Source organism: Ochotona princeps, chromosome 17 (assembly GCF_030435755.1).
Source record: "Ochotona princeps isolate mOchPri1 chromosome 17, mOchPri1.hap1, whole genome shotgun sequence".
In the NCBI taxonomy this organism is placed as follows: Eukaryota; Metazoa; Chordata; class Mammalia; order Lagomorpha; family Ochotonidae; genus Ochotona; species Ochotona princeps.
The window spans coordinates 27,958,972-27,976,740 of record NC_080848.1 but is presented as its reverse complement, the minus strand read 5'-3'; the positions used below and the strand labels follow the sequence as shown (position 1 = coordinate 27,976,740).

The following is a 17,769-nucleotide window of genomic DNA, read 5'->3' as shown; positions in this document are numbered from 1 at the left end:
TTTATGTAAGTGAAGCTGACATCTTTTCATATTATTAATGTTTACAGTGCTTGCTTATTTTCCTACTGATCAGTGGTCTTTTTTACTTTTTATTTATTTATCTTTGAAGATTTATTTATTTTGTTTTAGAAAGGCAGACCTGCAGAGAGAGAGAGAGAGAGAGAGAAATAGAGAGATATAGAAATATTTTCCATTTGGTGGCTTGCTCCCCAAATGGTTGCAATGGCCAGAGTTGAACCAATCTGAAGCCAGGAACTTCTTCCAGGTCTTCCATGTGGGTGCAGGGTCCCAAGAACTTGGGCCATCCTCCACTGCTTTCCCAGGCCATACACAGAGAGCTAGATGGGAAGTAGAGTAGCTGAAACACAAACCAGTGTCCATATAGGATCCCAGCGCTTGAGGGACATGGATTAGCCAACTGAGCCATCATGGCAGGTCCTACTTTATATTTGTTAAATACTAGTATCACTGGAGCCTTTGACCACCATGTAAACTAAAAATTAGCTGTCTAAGCAAATTAAGAAACAAAAGACCATGTACAGATTTCAATATTTTTATGCCAAAAATTTCCAACGAGCCTTTTATCACTATTATCACTATTATCACTGCAACAGCATGGTTTCCCCCTTCAATACAATTCGTTTGTGGCCACCTTTGTTCTATGGCTTTTATAACTTAGTAAGCTAATACTTTACAAGAAGTAAAGTATAGGTTTCCACTAGCACAGATAACCTGCAGTAGATGATTATTAATTACTAGATTTAAAGTCTGAAAACCTGGACTTGGACCTCTAAACACTTGTATCTTGAGTCAAGTTTCATTTTCTCTAGGCCTTGGTTTTCTGGATCCACAAAATAAGAGCAAGAGCTGTCTCTTTTATGGGATTGGTATTTGGATGAAACAGTATGCACGTATACACTTATGTATATGCAACTGTGCATGTAACTGCAGCTGTCAATACATCAAAGAGATACTATATGAAGCAATGAATCTAGAAATTGCCTGAACCTGAAAAGTCACTTTCTATCATATGCTTCACTGTTACTGGACCAGTAATATCATTGTTGCTCATTCAATACCCATTCAAATAGTACTGTGGTCTCCAGCGAACATGGAGGATGTAACTATGAGTAAGGTAAGGTCCCTGTCTGGAAAAAGGCCACAGGAAAGTCAAATAAGCATGGAAGATCTGTTAGACAAGAACAGAATTAAACAGATATTTTAATCAAATTAGATTAAAATATTACAATTTAGTTTTAGAATCTAAAAGAATTGGGTTTAAAAACCAAGTTTCATAAAAAAATTCTTTATGATGTTGGACAGGTTTTCAGATCTTTGTAAACATCAGTTTCTTTAATCTGTAAAACAGGAATGACAGGACACACCTGGCAAAGTTAAAATGAGGACTAAACATTACCACATTTATAGTGTATGCAATGTATGTAAAATTCCATTATATTGTCTCACATTTCATATGAACATACACTAGTATAATGATCAAGAACTGGAAGAATAAAGCACTACGGAAGATGAGAGGACAAGACAGTCTAAAAATTTCACAGCAGCTGAAACTTTGATTTTATAAACTTCAGTTATGTTTCTTTGAAGATGTTTTCTTTAAACACTACAGCCTAAGCAATTACAAAGAAAGATGAAGCTATTTTGCAAATTATGTAAGACTAGAATATCACAGTAAGTTTATAAAATAGAAATCTATTTCAAAAATCTGAATTTTATTACTAAAATCAACTGAGGATATCTGAACAGGAATTATATAAAGGAATGAAATATTTTCTATTTTCCAGTCACTTAATTTGAAGCTACAATAAAGTTAGGTGAACACTTAAAACTGAGTGGGTTCAGTGGCCAGTCCGGTGGCTCAACAAGCTTATCCTCCTCCTGCTAGCACCAGCAGCCCATACTGACACCAGTTCCTGTGCTGGCTGTTCCACTTCGATCCAGCTTCCTGCTAGTGGACTGGGAAAGCAGGGGAGTATGGTCCAAGTTTTTGGGTTCCTGCATCCAGGTGGGAGACCTGGAAGAAGCTCCAGGCTCCTGACATCAGATTGGCTTAGTCAGACGACTTCAGTCATTTGGGGAATGAACCAGCAGACAGAAAACCTTTCTGTCTCTTCTTCTCCCTATAAAAATCTGCCATTCAAATAAAAACACATAAATCTTAACAAACAAAACAGAGTTAGTTTACATTTAGCTAAAACCTGCAGGGAGTTTTTTTTTTAAAAGATTTATTTTTATTGTTATTGCAAATCAGATATACAGAGAGGAGGAGAGACAGAGAAGATTTTCCCTCCAACGATTCACTCCCCAAGTGTCTGCATTGGCCAGTGTTATGCTGAACCGAAGTCAGAAGTGAGGAACTTCCTCCAGGTCTCCCACGCAGAGGCTGGGTCCCAAAGGCTTGGAGTTGTGCTTGACTGCCTTCCTAGGCCACAAGCAGGGAGCTGGATGGGAAGCAGGGCTGCAAGGATTAGAACCGGTGCCCTTATGGGATCCTGGAACACGCAAGGTGAGGACTTTAGCCGTTAGGCTATCGTGTCAGGCCCCAGGCAATTTCATTTAGAGATAAACAGCCAGTCATTCAGCTACATCACAATAAAATTAACTTGCGATGAAAGATTACCATTTTAGAACATTAACCCCTGCAAAGCACTCTGATAACTGAACTAATTTCTCTTAATTTTTCCTATAATATAACCTTCAAGATATACAACTTTTAGCCAATCCAACTTGGGTCCAATTGATGCTGTACTTACAACAACGGGATTGCACAATTATTTGAAGGTTTTGTTTTCAAAATGTTGCAACAGGAATATAATACATCCTTATACAATGTGCTTAACAAGAAAAGCTTACCATTTCCTTTTCAAAGAAATGGTAAATTTTTTTTGAAAACATAAAAAGAACAGCGTATAACTTTGATTTTTGTTTTTTAAAAGTATTATCTCATCTGAAAGGTAGAGTGAGAGAGGGAGTGTTAGAAAGGGATCTTTTCATTTACTGTTTTGCTCCCCAAAAGGCAGCAACAGTCAGAGCAAGCGCAGGCTGAAGTCAGGAGCTAGGAACTCCATCCTTGTCTCCTAGATGGGTGGGAGGAGCCCAAAGTTTCGGTCATCTCTGTTGCTTTCCTTGGTGTATTAGTAGAGAACTGAATATCAGCTCTGGAGCAGCCAAGAATGCAACCAGCATTCACCTATGTGATGCCCATGTCCCAAGTACTGGCTCAATCTGCTGCACTATGCCAGCTGCTAACCACTAGCAATTCTATCATCAGCATAAGCAGGTGAACACTGTTGAGAAAAACCATACAACTGCATAAACTACTTTAAAATCAGTTCAACAGGGCCCAGCATGATGATTCAGTTGGCTAATCCTCCCCTTGCAAGCACTGGGAACCCAAATGGGTGCTGTTTTGCATCCCAGCTGCTCCACTTCCCATCCAGGTCCCTGCTTGTGGCCTGGGAAAGCAATAGAGGACATAAAGCCTTGGCACCCTGCCCCCACATGGAAGACCTGGAGGAAGCTCCTGGCTCCTGGCTTCAGATTGGCTAAGCTCTAGCCATTGTGGCTATCTGGGGAATTAGCCAGCAGTCAAAGATCTTTCTCTGTCTCCCCTTCTCTATGTAAAATTGTCTTTCCAACAAAAATAAATAAGTAAATAAAAATGAGTTCAACAAATATTTATTAGGTGCCCATTATACATAGGCCCAATATTGTCTGCAATACCAAATTTCAAACCTCAAACTATTTTTTCTTCCAATTAAACAACTTTTCTCTCATACTTAACTATCTCATTTCTGTTCTTCCTCTTCACAAACTTCCTTTCTTACATTTTCCATTCTTAATCTTACTCACTGACATTTCTGCACCTTACAGTAACAAATGTAGAGAACTCCCCAACTGTCTGACTACTGAATCTACTAAAATATTTGTACCTTCATCCATACACCACTCTCTTTACAATCAGGACAGCGTCTTCTACCTACCAAGACTCAGCACATCAAAATACACTCTATCAGCCCCTCTCACCTTCTCAGGACTGCGCTCCTTCCATTAACTTCGTGTGTGTCAGTAATCTTTTCTCCTTTATCCTTACACCAAATAAGCACTACCCAGTATTTCCCATTTCTTAGTACTTCACAGACATAATTCTCAAGAGTTGCCTATAAACAGTCTCCACTCCTTCATTGCCAAATCTGCTCAATGCACTGCAACATGATTTCTCCTGACATATCAAAAGAAACTGCTTTTATTAAGATCACCAATGACCGTGATGTTGCTAAATCATCTTCCCGAGCCTCACCTTCAGCAGCATACAAGTATCCACTCCCTTTTTTTAAAAATACTCTCTCCTATTTTTCTTCCCGTTTCTTTGGTTCCTCCACTGAAGCCCCTCCTCTTCCTCTGCTTTGTAGAGTTCTTCAGATCCAGGTCCTAGTTTCCTTTTTGTATTCTTTATACTCTCTCCTTAATGACATCATCTAGTTACTCAACCTTAAATGCCCTCTATATACTGACAATTCTTTCTTTCAAAAGTAGAATGATGTTCTGTGTGACAATGGTTTGTGAATATTCTGTAAAAATAATTAGAATCATAGAAGGGAACTTGCAGAGTATCCAAGCCTATTCTATCCCTATAATTTACAGATAAAGCAACATCCCAGAGGTCAAGTGATTTTTGTAATGTCACAGAACAAGTGGCAAACCTGCAGGCTGGACCCAAATGCATATAAGTTGGTCTTACTAATAGGTAGTACCTGTTGGCAGGTGAAAGATACTTTCACCCTAAAATGTAAATTTAAGGTTATTTTTCTAAGAATTTTGAAAGCAACAGCTCAATCTACATGAGTGAAGAAATGTAAAAGCTGGTTCGTATATGTGATATAAAAGCTGAAGGTTCATCTCAAATCTCCTCAAGTTGGGAGAATGAGTAGATTTAAGCTTTCTGTGTTATAGTTGAATGCACTGTTGTCCAGGGCTCACAATCATGTGATTACTGACTAAAATGCCTGAATGAAAAGAAAAAGAATGTAACTAGTTTTATGACAAAACAGGTAGATGACAAAAATGATAAATATCTCCAGCCCAGCATGGCAGACGTTACCTGACCTATATATCTCATGTGCACTAAAGCACACAGCATGGTGATGATCAAAGCCATTGATCATCTTGTCATTTCATGTTCCCAACTAAAATGTTGGTTTCTGATACTCTGCCGTGTGAGCTACTGGCAACCCTTAAAATGTTGGTTTCTCATGTAACATTGGTTTATACTTGAACTGAACTGTGTTTTCCTAAAATTTATTTGGCAATTTTATTTAACTCAATGTGACTGTATTTGGAGATAATGCATTTAAGAAGGTAATAAAGGTTAAGTCAGATCATCAGGGTGATACTCCTAGTAAGGACTTGTGCACCTAAAGAGACACTAGGTAACTTTCTACCTTTACAAAATGCAAAGAACTAACAAAATGTTGGCTCTCTATAAGCCATGAAGAGAGGTCTCCCCAGAAACCACTCTTGATCTTGGACTTCAAACAGCCTAAACTAGAAGAAATACCACGGTCCTCATATTTGTGCTAGTCATTATTGTATTCTGTGGTCATAGGACACTAATACTTCCCTTTGTAATACAGACTGGGTACAACTTATCTGAAATGCTCCTTTTAGACAGGAACACTTAGAAGGGTTTTGAATTTCAGATTTTGGAGTACTTGCATATACATAACACAATCACTTGGGGTTTGTGCCATTACATTCATGTATGTTTGTGCCATACACATGTAGATTGAGGTGATTTCAAACACTATTTTTAGTGGCCCATGTTTTTATTGTAACTCATGAAGAGGTCAGGTGTGGGATTTCCCACCATGCCATTATGTCACCACTCAAAAAGTTTTGGGTTTTGGAACATGGTCAAACTGCACTGTAAACTGGTACTGTGGTTTCTGAATTTGGCTAGAATAAATCTATCTCTTGGAATCTATAAACTCAGCTACATGTTTACTAATTCAAATTTCTAAACTACAAAGTAGAGGATCAGATCTTGAAATGTGACATCTCTATCAAGTTCTGGGCCAGCCTGTCCTTTCACTGAGTGTAGAAAGACATTGTGACCCTAGAAAGTCAGCGAGCACAGGATTACAACTGGATATCCTTTATATGAGAACAACTAAATGGATATTTTTTGTATAACTGATTGGATGTCATTTGTATAAGACCAACTGAGTGTGTACCATTCCTGCAACTAAATGGATATCATTTGTACGAGAACAGTTGAGTGGATGCGTGTTGTTATAGGCTCCATACACCAAGTCCATCGCTGCAGAACAGCAACAATTGAGGAAATACCCATGTGCAATATTTTACCATACTTATCTTTAAACTGCAACTGTGACTATTTAGTCTAGTAGTACTCTACTGTTAATATTACTCATTACCATGATCATTAGAATGACTCATTTCAGAGTGAAATAAGAATATTTGGTGCCTGAAAGCTGCCAACACATCTTGAGGTTAGGTCAAGCTATATTTGGACTATGTATTCCACCTCTACTCCACATGCCAGGACTGAACCATTATGTTCTTTCCAATTCTCTAATTCTGTTTTCCCTACCAGCTCATTTTTTTTTGCAGCTAAAAAAAATAATAAAAAAATAATAACAAGTCTTACCACACCATTTACTAGTTTTATGATCTTAGGTAAGCAGTTTAAGTCTTTGCCTCAAACAGGAGTGTGTTATCTTTTTTCTGCCAATGGTCAATTTAATAATTTTAAGCCCATTTGCAGGCAATACAAAATAACAACTTAAAAATTAACCTAAAATAATTAACCTGCTATAGATTTACTTGGAAGCCCATCTAAGTCTTCACAGGGCCAGAAAATGATTTCATGGGCTTTACATGGCCTAAGAAATGGACATTCCTCACTCTTGCTTTAGAGTTCGCTTGTCTGGTGGAAAGTATCTCCACCTCTACTTCCAAGTCATCCTTACCTATAACTGTTCTCCTCCAGGTGGCATTATTTATCTAGCTTTCATGCTTCAGGAGAAACTACACATAACTACACATACAATGACTGGCACACAGAATACACAGTTTTCCTATGTCACAAGTGTTATAATATTCTAAAATTAGCAAAAGGCTAGGATTGCTGTGCAGCAAGCCAAGCCACTGTGTGGAATGTTTCATAATGGAGTGCGTGGTTTAAGTTCCAGCAACTCCACTTCTGAATTGGCTTCCTCCAAGTACACTTGGGAGCCAGTACATAAGAGCCCAAGTATCTGGGTTCCTGCCATCTGCTTAGGAAACTTGTTCGGAGAGAGTTCCTGGCTCCTGGCTTCTGCCTGGTCCAATCTTGGCTGTTGCGGGCATTTGGGGAGAGAATCAATGGATGAAAGATCTCTGTGTTTCCCATGCTGCCACCCAATTTTCAAATAAAGCAGTACTTAAACAAAAAATCTGATTTACTACTGAGTGTTTATTTACAGGTATGTGTACTGCATTTCTGCGCCATGTAACAGGCTACATAACTGGTATCCACAAGCCATAATACACATCCACACAATCAAAACAATCCGTTTGTTATGGTAGATGAGAAAGATGAATTATTTTTCATCAATTTAAACATTTAAAAATATACCAAAGGGACAATATGTAGGGTAAAATAATAATTCTCTTAAATTTTATTTACTGATTTTCATTTTATTTGACAGACACACGCACACACGCAGAATCCTTCGTGTGTTGTCCCCAAATGTTTGTGACAGTCAGGATTGGGTTAGACCAAAGTCAGAAACTGAGAACTGATTCCAGGTCTCCTATATGGGTGGCAGGAACACAAGCACTTGACCACCATTTGGCGCCCCCCAGGGTGTACTCCAGCAGAAAGCTCAGAATCAAAGTGGAGCCAGGATTCAAACATAGGCACTCTGATATGAGAGGCAGGTGTTCCAGGCAGCTTTTAAACTGCTGCACCCTATACCTACCCCAGGAAACAAACATTTCTAAAGAGAAGCACTTTTCACAACTCAATCGAGTAGCCTTAATTTTAGAAATAAGAGGTAAACTATGTCTATCAGCTTCCTGGGTATAGGACTAAATCAAAGCATTCCTACCCCATTTGTAACACTGGAAGGTAGGGGCAGGCATTTGGCCTGGCAGTTAAGAAGCTGGCTGAGAAGTTTACATTTGATATTTGGAAGCCTGGGTTTGAGTCCTGCTTTTGCCCTCAGTTTCTAGCTTCTTGCTAACACGGATTCTGGTTTCTGCTGATATGCGCATGATGCAGGCAGATAATGGTTCAAGTAGTGGAACCCTTCTATCCGCAGGGGAGACCTGGACTGAGTTCTTTGCTACCAGCTTTGACCTGATTCTGCCACAGAAATTTAGGAGTGACCCAGTAGGAAGGCACTCAAACCCTGTGACGCTCAAAGAAATAAATAAAAGACTGGAATGTCTTCTAACAGGGATTTCATATGCTTGGCATTCAGAGGGGTCTACTTACAGTAAGAATATATGTGAGTCAGTTTGGCTTGCAAAATGAGACAAATAAATTTTATAGCTCTGTGAATGACATCAGATGGAAATAGGACATACGTGTTATATAACTCAAACAGCAAATAATAATTTTCGCTATGAACACATACCTAGGTAAGGAATTACTTTCAAAAATCTTTATCAGATTTTAAGTATATAAAACAAAAAGTTGATAACAAAATTTATGTACAGTCTTCTGGTTGTTTGTTTGGTTTCTGATAAAACAGCATACAAAACACTGCCAAAATCAGTTGACAGAAGTCCTTTGTAGTTTGTATGTGCAGTGCTAAGACAATAACAGTCCATTCATTTTAAACATTACCCATACTTGTAATGCAAAAACAATTTGAAACTAAATTACTGAGAGTCTTTCACAGAAAAACAAAAGCCATTTAAGGATGACATGATAAAGTAACTCCCTGAATAATAATATAATTTATTGACAAAGTTCACAAGGTGAAAAACAAGATAAACAGCAGGAATTTATTCTTGTTTTAGGAGCAATCTTATTTCAAAATAAATTAACATATTTTCTGTTAAGAAAATTATCTATTCAAATAAATTATATTTCTCATAAAAATATTAAATCAAATTCTCCAAAAAATATACTGGCTTTCAAATAAAGTACACAAAAAGTCAAGTTTATACTTTCTAGTAGGCTTCATACTTTCAGAATTAGCCATCCTTGATTATTTAGCTTAATTCAATTACAAACAACTTCAAAACAGTTGAAGATTTCCCTGACACTATTAAAATCAAGGAATTGCAATTTACTATTAAAAACTGTACAAATAATCAAAGTGAGTTACATATCTTGACCAATGAGGCTTTGATACAGTTTTCCACTTGCACAAAGGAATAAAGCCCAGATAATTCAAATATACTGCAATGCACAATAACAGGGACTTATCAGATTATCTGAGCTTAAAGCCAGAAAATAACATTCATTAAGTAGTGGTGGCAGTTAAAATATTGTATTTTCTTAAGATTCATGATCATTTGAATCTTCCTGAACTTCCTAAAGTTTCAGGGACTAAGCCAAACTAAAACTCAAAATTAGGATACAATATAAAAGTATTGAAAAATCTCCATTTACGGCCCAGTAAGCTAGCAGACAATGTGGATATGTATTTCTTACCTAAAATGTTTCTATACTTAACTTAGTGTAGTGTGGAATACATTAAACTCAGCACAGATGTCAATTAACTGAAAAAGGTGGCTATTCCTGACTTAATTTTTATTAGATAAAGTTTCAAGTTAAGGGCCCAGGGCGGTAGCCTAGCAGCTAAAGTCCTAGTCTTGTATGCTCTGGGATCTCCTATGGGTGCCAGTTCACATCCCAACAGCCCCACTTCCCATCTAGCTCCCTGCTTGTGGCCTGGGAAGGCAGTCAGGGATGGCCCAAAGCTTTGGGACCCTGCATCTATGTGGGAGACCCAGAAAAAGCTCTGGATTCCTGGATTCAGGTCGGTGAGCTCTGGCTGCTGTGGCCACTTGGGCAGTGAATCAGCAGATGGAGAATCTTTCTCTCTGACTCTCCTTCTCTCCATAAATAAATAATTTTTTTAAATTTCAAGTTAGAAGTTTGAATTGAAAAGGAATTCTTGGACTTCCTTTTAGAGAGTCTAAAGTTTTGTAGGTTTTTTCATTTCTTACTTTATGTAAAGCTGTTAAAACATGATTCTATTTGCATGGTAGAAATGCACAACTTATAAAATCACACTATGAAAAATTCTATTTCTCATTTTATCTTCACTTCAAAATGTTTATGAAGTTTTTCATAACCAATACAATCTTAGTAAAACAATGTCGCAAAAAAGTCATCGGTTTAAGGGTAAGGTCAAAAATTAAGAAAGCGGGCCTGGTGCCATAGCGTAGTGGCTAAAGTCTTCACCTTGCACGCGCCGGGATACCATATGAGTGCCAGTTCTAATCCCAGCAGCTCCACTTCCCATCCCGCTCCCTGCTTGTGGTCTAGGAAAGCAGTTGAGGATGGACCAAAGCCTTGGGACCCTGCACCGCGTATGGGAGACCTGGAGGAAGTTCCTGGTTCCCGGCTTCAGATTGGCTCAGCTCCAGCTGGGGAGTGAACCATTGGATGGAAGATCTTCCTCTCTGTCTCTCATCCTCTCTGTATATCCGTCTTTCAATAAAAATAAATAAATCTTTTTAAAAAAAGAATTAAGAAAGCAAAAGGATTACCAGTCTATAATTGAGAGAATTAGGTAACTGATCCCTTAGGGATATTGCTTCAGATCTCTGATTATTCTCTTCCCATTACCAGGCACATCAAGCAGAAGTCATAATTTCCTTTCTATTCTGATAGTGTAAAATTCTAACAGACACAAGGGAGGGGTTTTAGTTTTACACAAATAATGACTACTTCTGTATAATGAATTATAGTTGACAAATAGATTAACATGATGCTAACAATTATATTTAGGGGACAAGTTTTTGCTGTTGTTGTCTTAGATTTTATTTATTTTTATCGCAAAGGCACATTTACAGAGAGAAGGAGAAAGATCTTCCATCTGCTGGCTCGATTCCCAAATGGCCACGACGGGCTGGAGCTAAGCTGCTCCAACGCCAGAAGCTAGGGGATTCTTCTGGGTCTCCTACATCAGTGCAGGTTTGAGCAATCCTCTACTGCTGTGCCAAGACATAAGCAGGGAGCTGGATGGGAAGTGGAACAGCCAGGACAAGAACCAGTTATCAATATGGAATTGGAGGATTAGCCAGTTGAGCCATCATGCCAAGCCCAGGGGATGGTTCCAAAGGGCTCAAACAGCATTTCAGCAGCACATAAATAGCAAAGCAGCAGTTCGACACTCTCCATTATGAGAACAGAACATGCGTCCCTACTGATTCTCACAGCTTACACTGACTATGACTCAAAAGGTTTCCCTTTCACCTCTTAGGTTATTGCTACATGAGTTATTAGTGAATTACTTTGAAAAAACTTTAAACTTACTGCTTAATGAGCCTCCCAAACTTGTCCCTTAATAGTGGGGAGTTTAGCCTTCTATGTCATTAAGTATTATCAAATGACAAAGGTTTATGCTTCAAATTATTTATATCAAGATGATGGATTTGACCCAGATAATCCTAAAATTTATGGTCCTTGAAAAAGAATCTTATTATCCATCACTTGAAAAAACAATAATAGAACCTGCTATATGTTCTCTACCCATTAATGTTAGTAATGTCTCACTCCATCGGATTAACTGACCATAACTTACTGTTATAGTCATTCAACATTTACTGAGAAAAGAGTTACTGCAGCATTTTTGACACCACTGAAATATCATTCTTCAACTTTTTTAAAGGTTATTTTGGGCTTCATTTGTTCTTAAATAACTTCCTAGTAATATTATTTGAGACTTTCATTTCTACACTATAGTGCAATTATTTTCACCAGTTAATTCTAGGACCCAAATGGCTTCATGACAGTTCTACAAGTTAATAAACACTGTACTTGGAAAAATTGTAAATTGTATTTTTGTTAACTATTTTGTGTGTGCCAAATGAGGTACATACATGTACTAACAAGTGTTAGAAGAGACAGGAGTTGGAGCTCAGCACGTTAAGTCACAGCCTATTATGCTGACATCCCATTTGAGCGCTGGTTTCAGTCCTTGTGCTCTATTTATGATCCAGCTCCCAGCTAATGCACCTGGGAAAGCAGCAGAGGATGGCTCAGGTGCTTAGACGTTGACTCCCATGTGGGAGACCCAGTTGAATTTCAGGCTCCTGGCTTTGGCCTGGCTGAGCCCTCACCATTGTGGCTATTTGCAGGGTGAAACAGTACATGGAAGACCTCTGTATTTTTCCTTCTCTCTCTATTTTTGCTTTTCAAATCCATCAATCATTTTTTTTTGTTTTGTTTTGTTTTGTTTTTTTTAATTTTATTTTAAATTCATTAATTACATTGTATTATGTGACACAGTTTCATAGGTACTGGGATTCTCCCCACCCCTCCCCAAACCCTCCCACCATGGTGGATTCCTCCACCTTGTTGCATAACCACAGTTCAAGTTCAGTTGAGATTCCCCCATTGCAAGCATATACCAAACATAGAGTCCAGCATCTTATCATCAATCATTTTTTAAAAAGATTTATTTACTTTTATTACAAAGTCAGATATACAGAGGAGAGAAAGAACAGGAAGATCTTCCATCCGATGATTCACTCCCCAAGTGACCACAACGGCCAGTGCTGAGCCGATCCGAAGCCAGGGGCCAGGAACTTCCTCCAGGTCTCCCATGCGGGTGCAGGGTCCCAAGGCTTTGGTCCATCCTCGACTGCTTTCCCAGGCCACAGCAGGGAGCGGGATGGGAAGTGGAGCTGCTGGGTTTAGAACTGTCACCCATATGGGATCCCAGCACAGTCAAGGCGAGGACTTTAGCCACGAGGCCACAGCGCCTGGCCTAATCAATCAATCTTAAAAAGAAAACTGTGAGATATCCTTTCTCTCCATAAAAACTAGATTGGATATTTTAACACATCACTAGTCTAACAAAGCAAAGTCTCTAAGGTCTTCTATCTTTGAAAAACACAAACCAAAAAAGAGACTCCAAGAATATATGGCCAAAAGGGTGAACATGAGGCACGGTGGGAATAGAAGCAACAGGAATAAATAGCTGGAAGGGTCAGCTCCCGAGACAAGCAGCTATAGCACCAACACTGGAGGGATACTGAACTCTGGAGCAGCTAAACCTGTGACTTTCTCATCAGGCTAAAACCCACAATGGCTACAGTAGTCCCAAGTCAGAAGTACACCCCTCTAACGCTAAGTATCCCCTCTAACAATTTTCTGGCCAGTGTGGTGGCTTAACAACCATATTCTTGCAGCACTGGCATCCAGGGGTGCCGGTTCATATCCTAGCTGCTTCACTTACAATCCAGTTCTCTGTTATGAACTGGGAAAGTAATAGAGAAAGGCCAGGGTCCTTAGGCCCCTGTACCCACATAGAAGACCCAGAAGAAGCTTCTAGGTTAGGATTGGCTCAGCTCCAGCCATTGTGACTGTTTGGGGAGTGAATCAGCAGATGAAAGATATCTCTGTCCCTATAACATCTGCCTTTCAAAAAGCAAAGATAATTTTTTAAAGTAAAATTGTAATCCATTAACACAAGACTCTAAGGATCAAACCTTCAATCCACAGATCTTTGAGACATACCTAAGCTCCTATTCAAATCACATCCAAGAAGTTCAGTGTGGCCCAAGTGAAATAAAGAAAAGGAAATTCTATTCAAAACACTGCAACCAAACTACAGAATACTAAAGCAAAAGTGATCTTGATCTTGCAAAAAGTCGAAAAGGACAGACTGCTGACAGTGAAGGATCAGAATTACAACAGTATTCTCAATAGCAAAAAGGAAGTTAAAAAAAAACAATGCTTGGCCTGGTGTGGTAGCCTAGCTACTAAAGTCTTCTCCTTGCACATGCCGGGATCCCATATGGGCACTGGTTCTAATCCTGGTGGCCCCGCTTTCCGCCCAGCTCCCTGCCTGTGGCCTGGGGAAGCAGTAGAGGATGGTCCAAAGCCTTGGGACCCAGCACCCATGAGGGAGACCTAGAGGAGGCTCCAGGTTCCTGGCTTTGGATCAGCTCAGCTCCAGCTGGTGCAGCCACGTGGGGAGTGAATCATCCGATGGAAGATCTTCCTCTCTGTCTCCGCTCCTCTCTCAATAAAAATAAATCTTAAAAAAAAAACAAAAAAACACAAAACGCTACAAGACCAAACGCGGTAGCCCACTGGCTAAAGTCCTTGCCTTGCATGCGCTGGGATCCCATTTGGGCACTGGTTCGTATCCTGGCTGCTCCACTTCCCTTTCAGCTTCCTGCTTGTGGCCTGGGAAAGCAGTAAAAGATGGTCCAGAGCCTTGGGACACTGTACCCATGTGGGAGACCAGTAACAAGCTCCTGGCATCAGATCAACTCATCTCTGGCTGTTGCAGCACTTGGGGAGTGAATCTGCGGGAGGAAGACCTTTCTCTCTCCTTCTCTCAGTAAATTTGACTTTTAATAAAAATAAATCTTAAAAAAGAAACACACAACAATGCTGCAGATGTATGTAACTGATAGCAATTTTATTAAAATACTTTTGGGAAGGAATAAAACCCATAAAGATTTGATATTAAAAAGTCCAAAGGCACTAAACCATGTTGGAATAATTATTGGATAAAAAAAAATATATGTCAAGATTGCATATAATCTTTACACTTTCCTCATAGCATCATGACAGAAAACCATTTTATAGAGACCTCCAATTCCTAAAGAGAAAGAAAATCCTTGTACCTCATCAAGTACCGTGATCTACCAAAAAGAGATGAAGAAAATTTATGCGGGCAAGAGAAGCTTATACCTTTTTCTTGATTTCAGGTCTTTTGAAATGTAGAGACCTGACAGTTTCTAGAAGGATTAGACTCAATGAAGGAAACAGTCAAATTAACCAATTTTAAATTCACTGAACTCTTATTGTGCCCTCTTCTGAATCACATAGCACCATCTGACAAAATAAAATTTGGAATGATTTATTTATTTTTATTTCAAAGGAAGAATTTACAGAGGTGAGACAGCTTAGAGCGAGGTCTTCCATCCACTGATCCACTCCCCACATGACCTCAAAAGCCAGGGCTGAGTTGACCCAGAGCTGGTGGCCAGGGTTTCTTCTGGTCTTCCAGGTGGACACAGAGGACCAAGGACTTGAGTCATCCTCCTCTGCTTTAACAGGCCATAAGCAGTAATGGGTCAGCCAGGACATGAACAAGCACCTACAGGTATATGATTAGCCTGATAAACTACTGTGCCAGCCTCAAAGTTGACTATTCTTAATTCTGTACAAGTAAAACCTTTTATGTGCTTAAAACAAGTATGTATGGGTGGCTGGTGCTGTGACTCAACAGGCTGATCCTCCACTTTCTTTTTTTTTTTTTAAAGATTTTATTATTTTTATTGGAAAGCCAGATATACACAGAGGAGGAGAGACAGAGAGGAAGATATTCCATCTGATGTTTCACTCCCCAAGTGAGCCGCAACGGGCCGGTACGCGCCGATCCGATGCCAGGACCAGGAACCTCTTCTGGGTCTCCCATGCGGGTGCAGGGTCCCAAAACTTTGGGCCGTCCTCCACTGTTTCCCAGGCCACAAGCAGGGAGCTGGACTGGAAGTGGAGCTGCCGGGATTAGAACTGGCGCCCATATGGGATCCCGGGGCTTTCAAGGCGAGGACTTTAGCCGCTAGGCCACGCCGCCGGGCCCAGATCCTCCACTTTCAAGTGCAAACATCCCATATGGGCATGGGTTCGTGTACTCGGGGTTCCAATTCCAATACAGTACCCCAGCTTTGGATTGGCTCAGCTACAGCCACAGCAGTCATTTGGGGAGTGAAACAGTGGGTGAAGATTTGTCTCTCCCTCCCTGTAAAACCTGCCTTTCTAATACAAACAAATAAATCTGTTTGTGTGTGAAAAAAAATGTACGAAAACACTGTTTGGTTTTCTCCCTGCTAGATGGAGTTACTTTCACTAGTTACATAGTTTTTTTTCTTAACATTTATTTATTTAAGTCAGATTGGGTGGATGGGGTGACAAGGAGGGAAAAAGGGACAGGGAGAGAAGAAAGAGAGGGCGAGGGAAAGAGAGGGAAGAGAATGAACCACAAACTCGTTCATTCCTCCAAATGGCAACCATGGCCAGAGCTGGAGTAATGTGAAACTGCAGCCAGGAGGTTCTTCCAGATCTCTCATATGGGTGCAGGTATCCAAGGACTTGTGCCATCCTCTGCTGCTTTCCCAGTCCATAAACAGGGAGCTGGGTCAGAAGTGGAGCAACCAGAACACATTCAGGATGATCCCATATGCAGGTGCCACAGTCAGAAAAGCGTGCTACCCACCATGCTGGCTCCATCTGCCTATTCTTTTTTCAAACCCTCTTTCTAAATCTCCTCTGTGATATCGTCCTCTTAACCAATCTGAAACTCTCCTCACTTCTGTCTCCTTAAGTGACTCATCCAGTTCCATGGTTAAAGATACTGCTGTGAATTTATATTTCTGGGATTTATATATGTAATAGCACTATTTGGACGACTCTAAGTTTCTAAAATTTAATTATGTCTTCTCCTCCCCAGATCTATCAACCTTCTTGTAAAAAAACAAGCCTCCCAGTACCTGGCACAACCACCTACTCAGTTACTAAATCTATAAATTCAGTTATGCTCAAGTTTTATCTTTTCCTTTCCACTCAGCTAATCCAGGGCCAAGTCCTATTCCAACGTATTTAGTATCCCCACACTGCTCTTCCCATTCTTTGCCACTTCCTACTCCAGATAGCTCCACTTTGTCTTACTTCAGTGGACTTGTAACTTCTCACTGCACTTCTATTCTTGTCTTTTTCAACTCATCCTTTACAGGTAAGCAAATCATACCTTACAAATAAGTTGTATTTCTTCTCTAAACTGTACATAGATTTCCTGTTGCACTCAAAATCAAATCCAAACTCATTCCCAGTCTACAAAGCTCCACATGAGCTATATCCTAATGTATCCTTGTGACTTTACCTATTGCTATAATTCTACATCTACTGTGCTACAGCCTCAAAGATGCACATTCCTGTACTGCTAGCTCTTGCTGAGATCCTTGTATGTTTCTTTTTTTTTAAGATTTATTTTAATTTTATTGCAAATTCAGATATACAGAGAGGAGGAGAGACAGAGAGGAAGATCTTCCATCTGATGATTCACTCCCCAAGTGACCGCAACGGCCGGTGCTGCGCCGATCTGAAACCAGGAGCCAGGAACCTCCTCCAGCTCTCCCACAAGGGTGCAGGATCCCAAGGCTTTGGGCTGTCCTCGACTGCTTTCCCAGGCCACAAGCAGGGAGCGGGATGGGAAGTGGGGCTGCCAAGATTAGAACTGGCACCTTCATGGAATCCTGGTGCGTTCAAGGTGAGGACTTTAGCCCTAGGCCACCACACTGGGCCCCCATATATGTTTCTTTCATAGCAATTTCATTTCCCATTGCGTTCCCTAGAAACTGGTTTAAGATGTGTGATACAAAATACTTGTTCACTTAACTGGAGGATAAACATACAAAGCACACAGAAGACATCAGAGAATTTTTCTTTTTTCAAAAAATTTATCTAGCATTCCTAGCTGTAGGCATGCTATAGCTTGCCTTGTATCCAGGCAAGTGTTGGGCTGCTGGGAGAAAAGC

At 39.9% G+C, this 17,769-nt stretch overlaps 1 protein-coding gene across 3 annotated transcripts in view; it reads right to left on the bottom strand.

Annotated features, from left to right (window-relative positions):
• The window catches only part of VMP1 (vacuole membrane protein 1), a 115,761-nt gene that overhangs the window by 91,238 nt on the left and 6,754 nt on the right, over positions 1–17,769 (bottom strand). The window contains exon 2 of one of the 3 annotated variants that reach the window (XM_058676600.1): positions 4,322–4,592. The exons of the other annotated variants lie outside the window; for them this stretch is intronic. The gene's annotated coding sequence lies outside the window, so the exon portion shown is untranslated. The remainder of the gene's footprint in view (positions 1–4,321; positions 4,593–17,769) is intronic. 3 annotated transcript variants of the gene reach the window in all.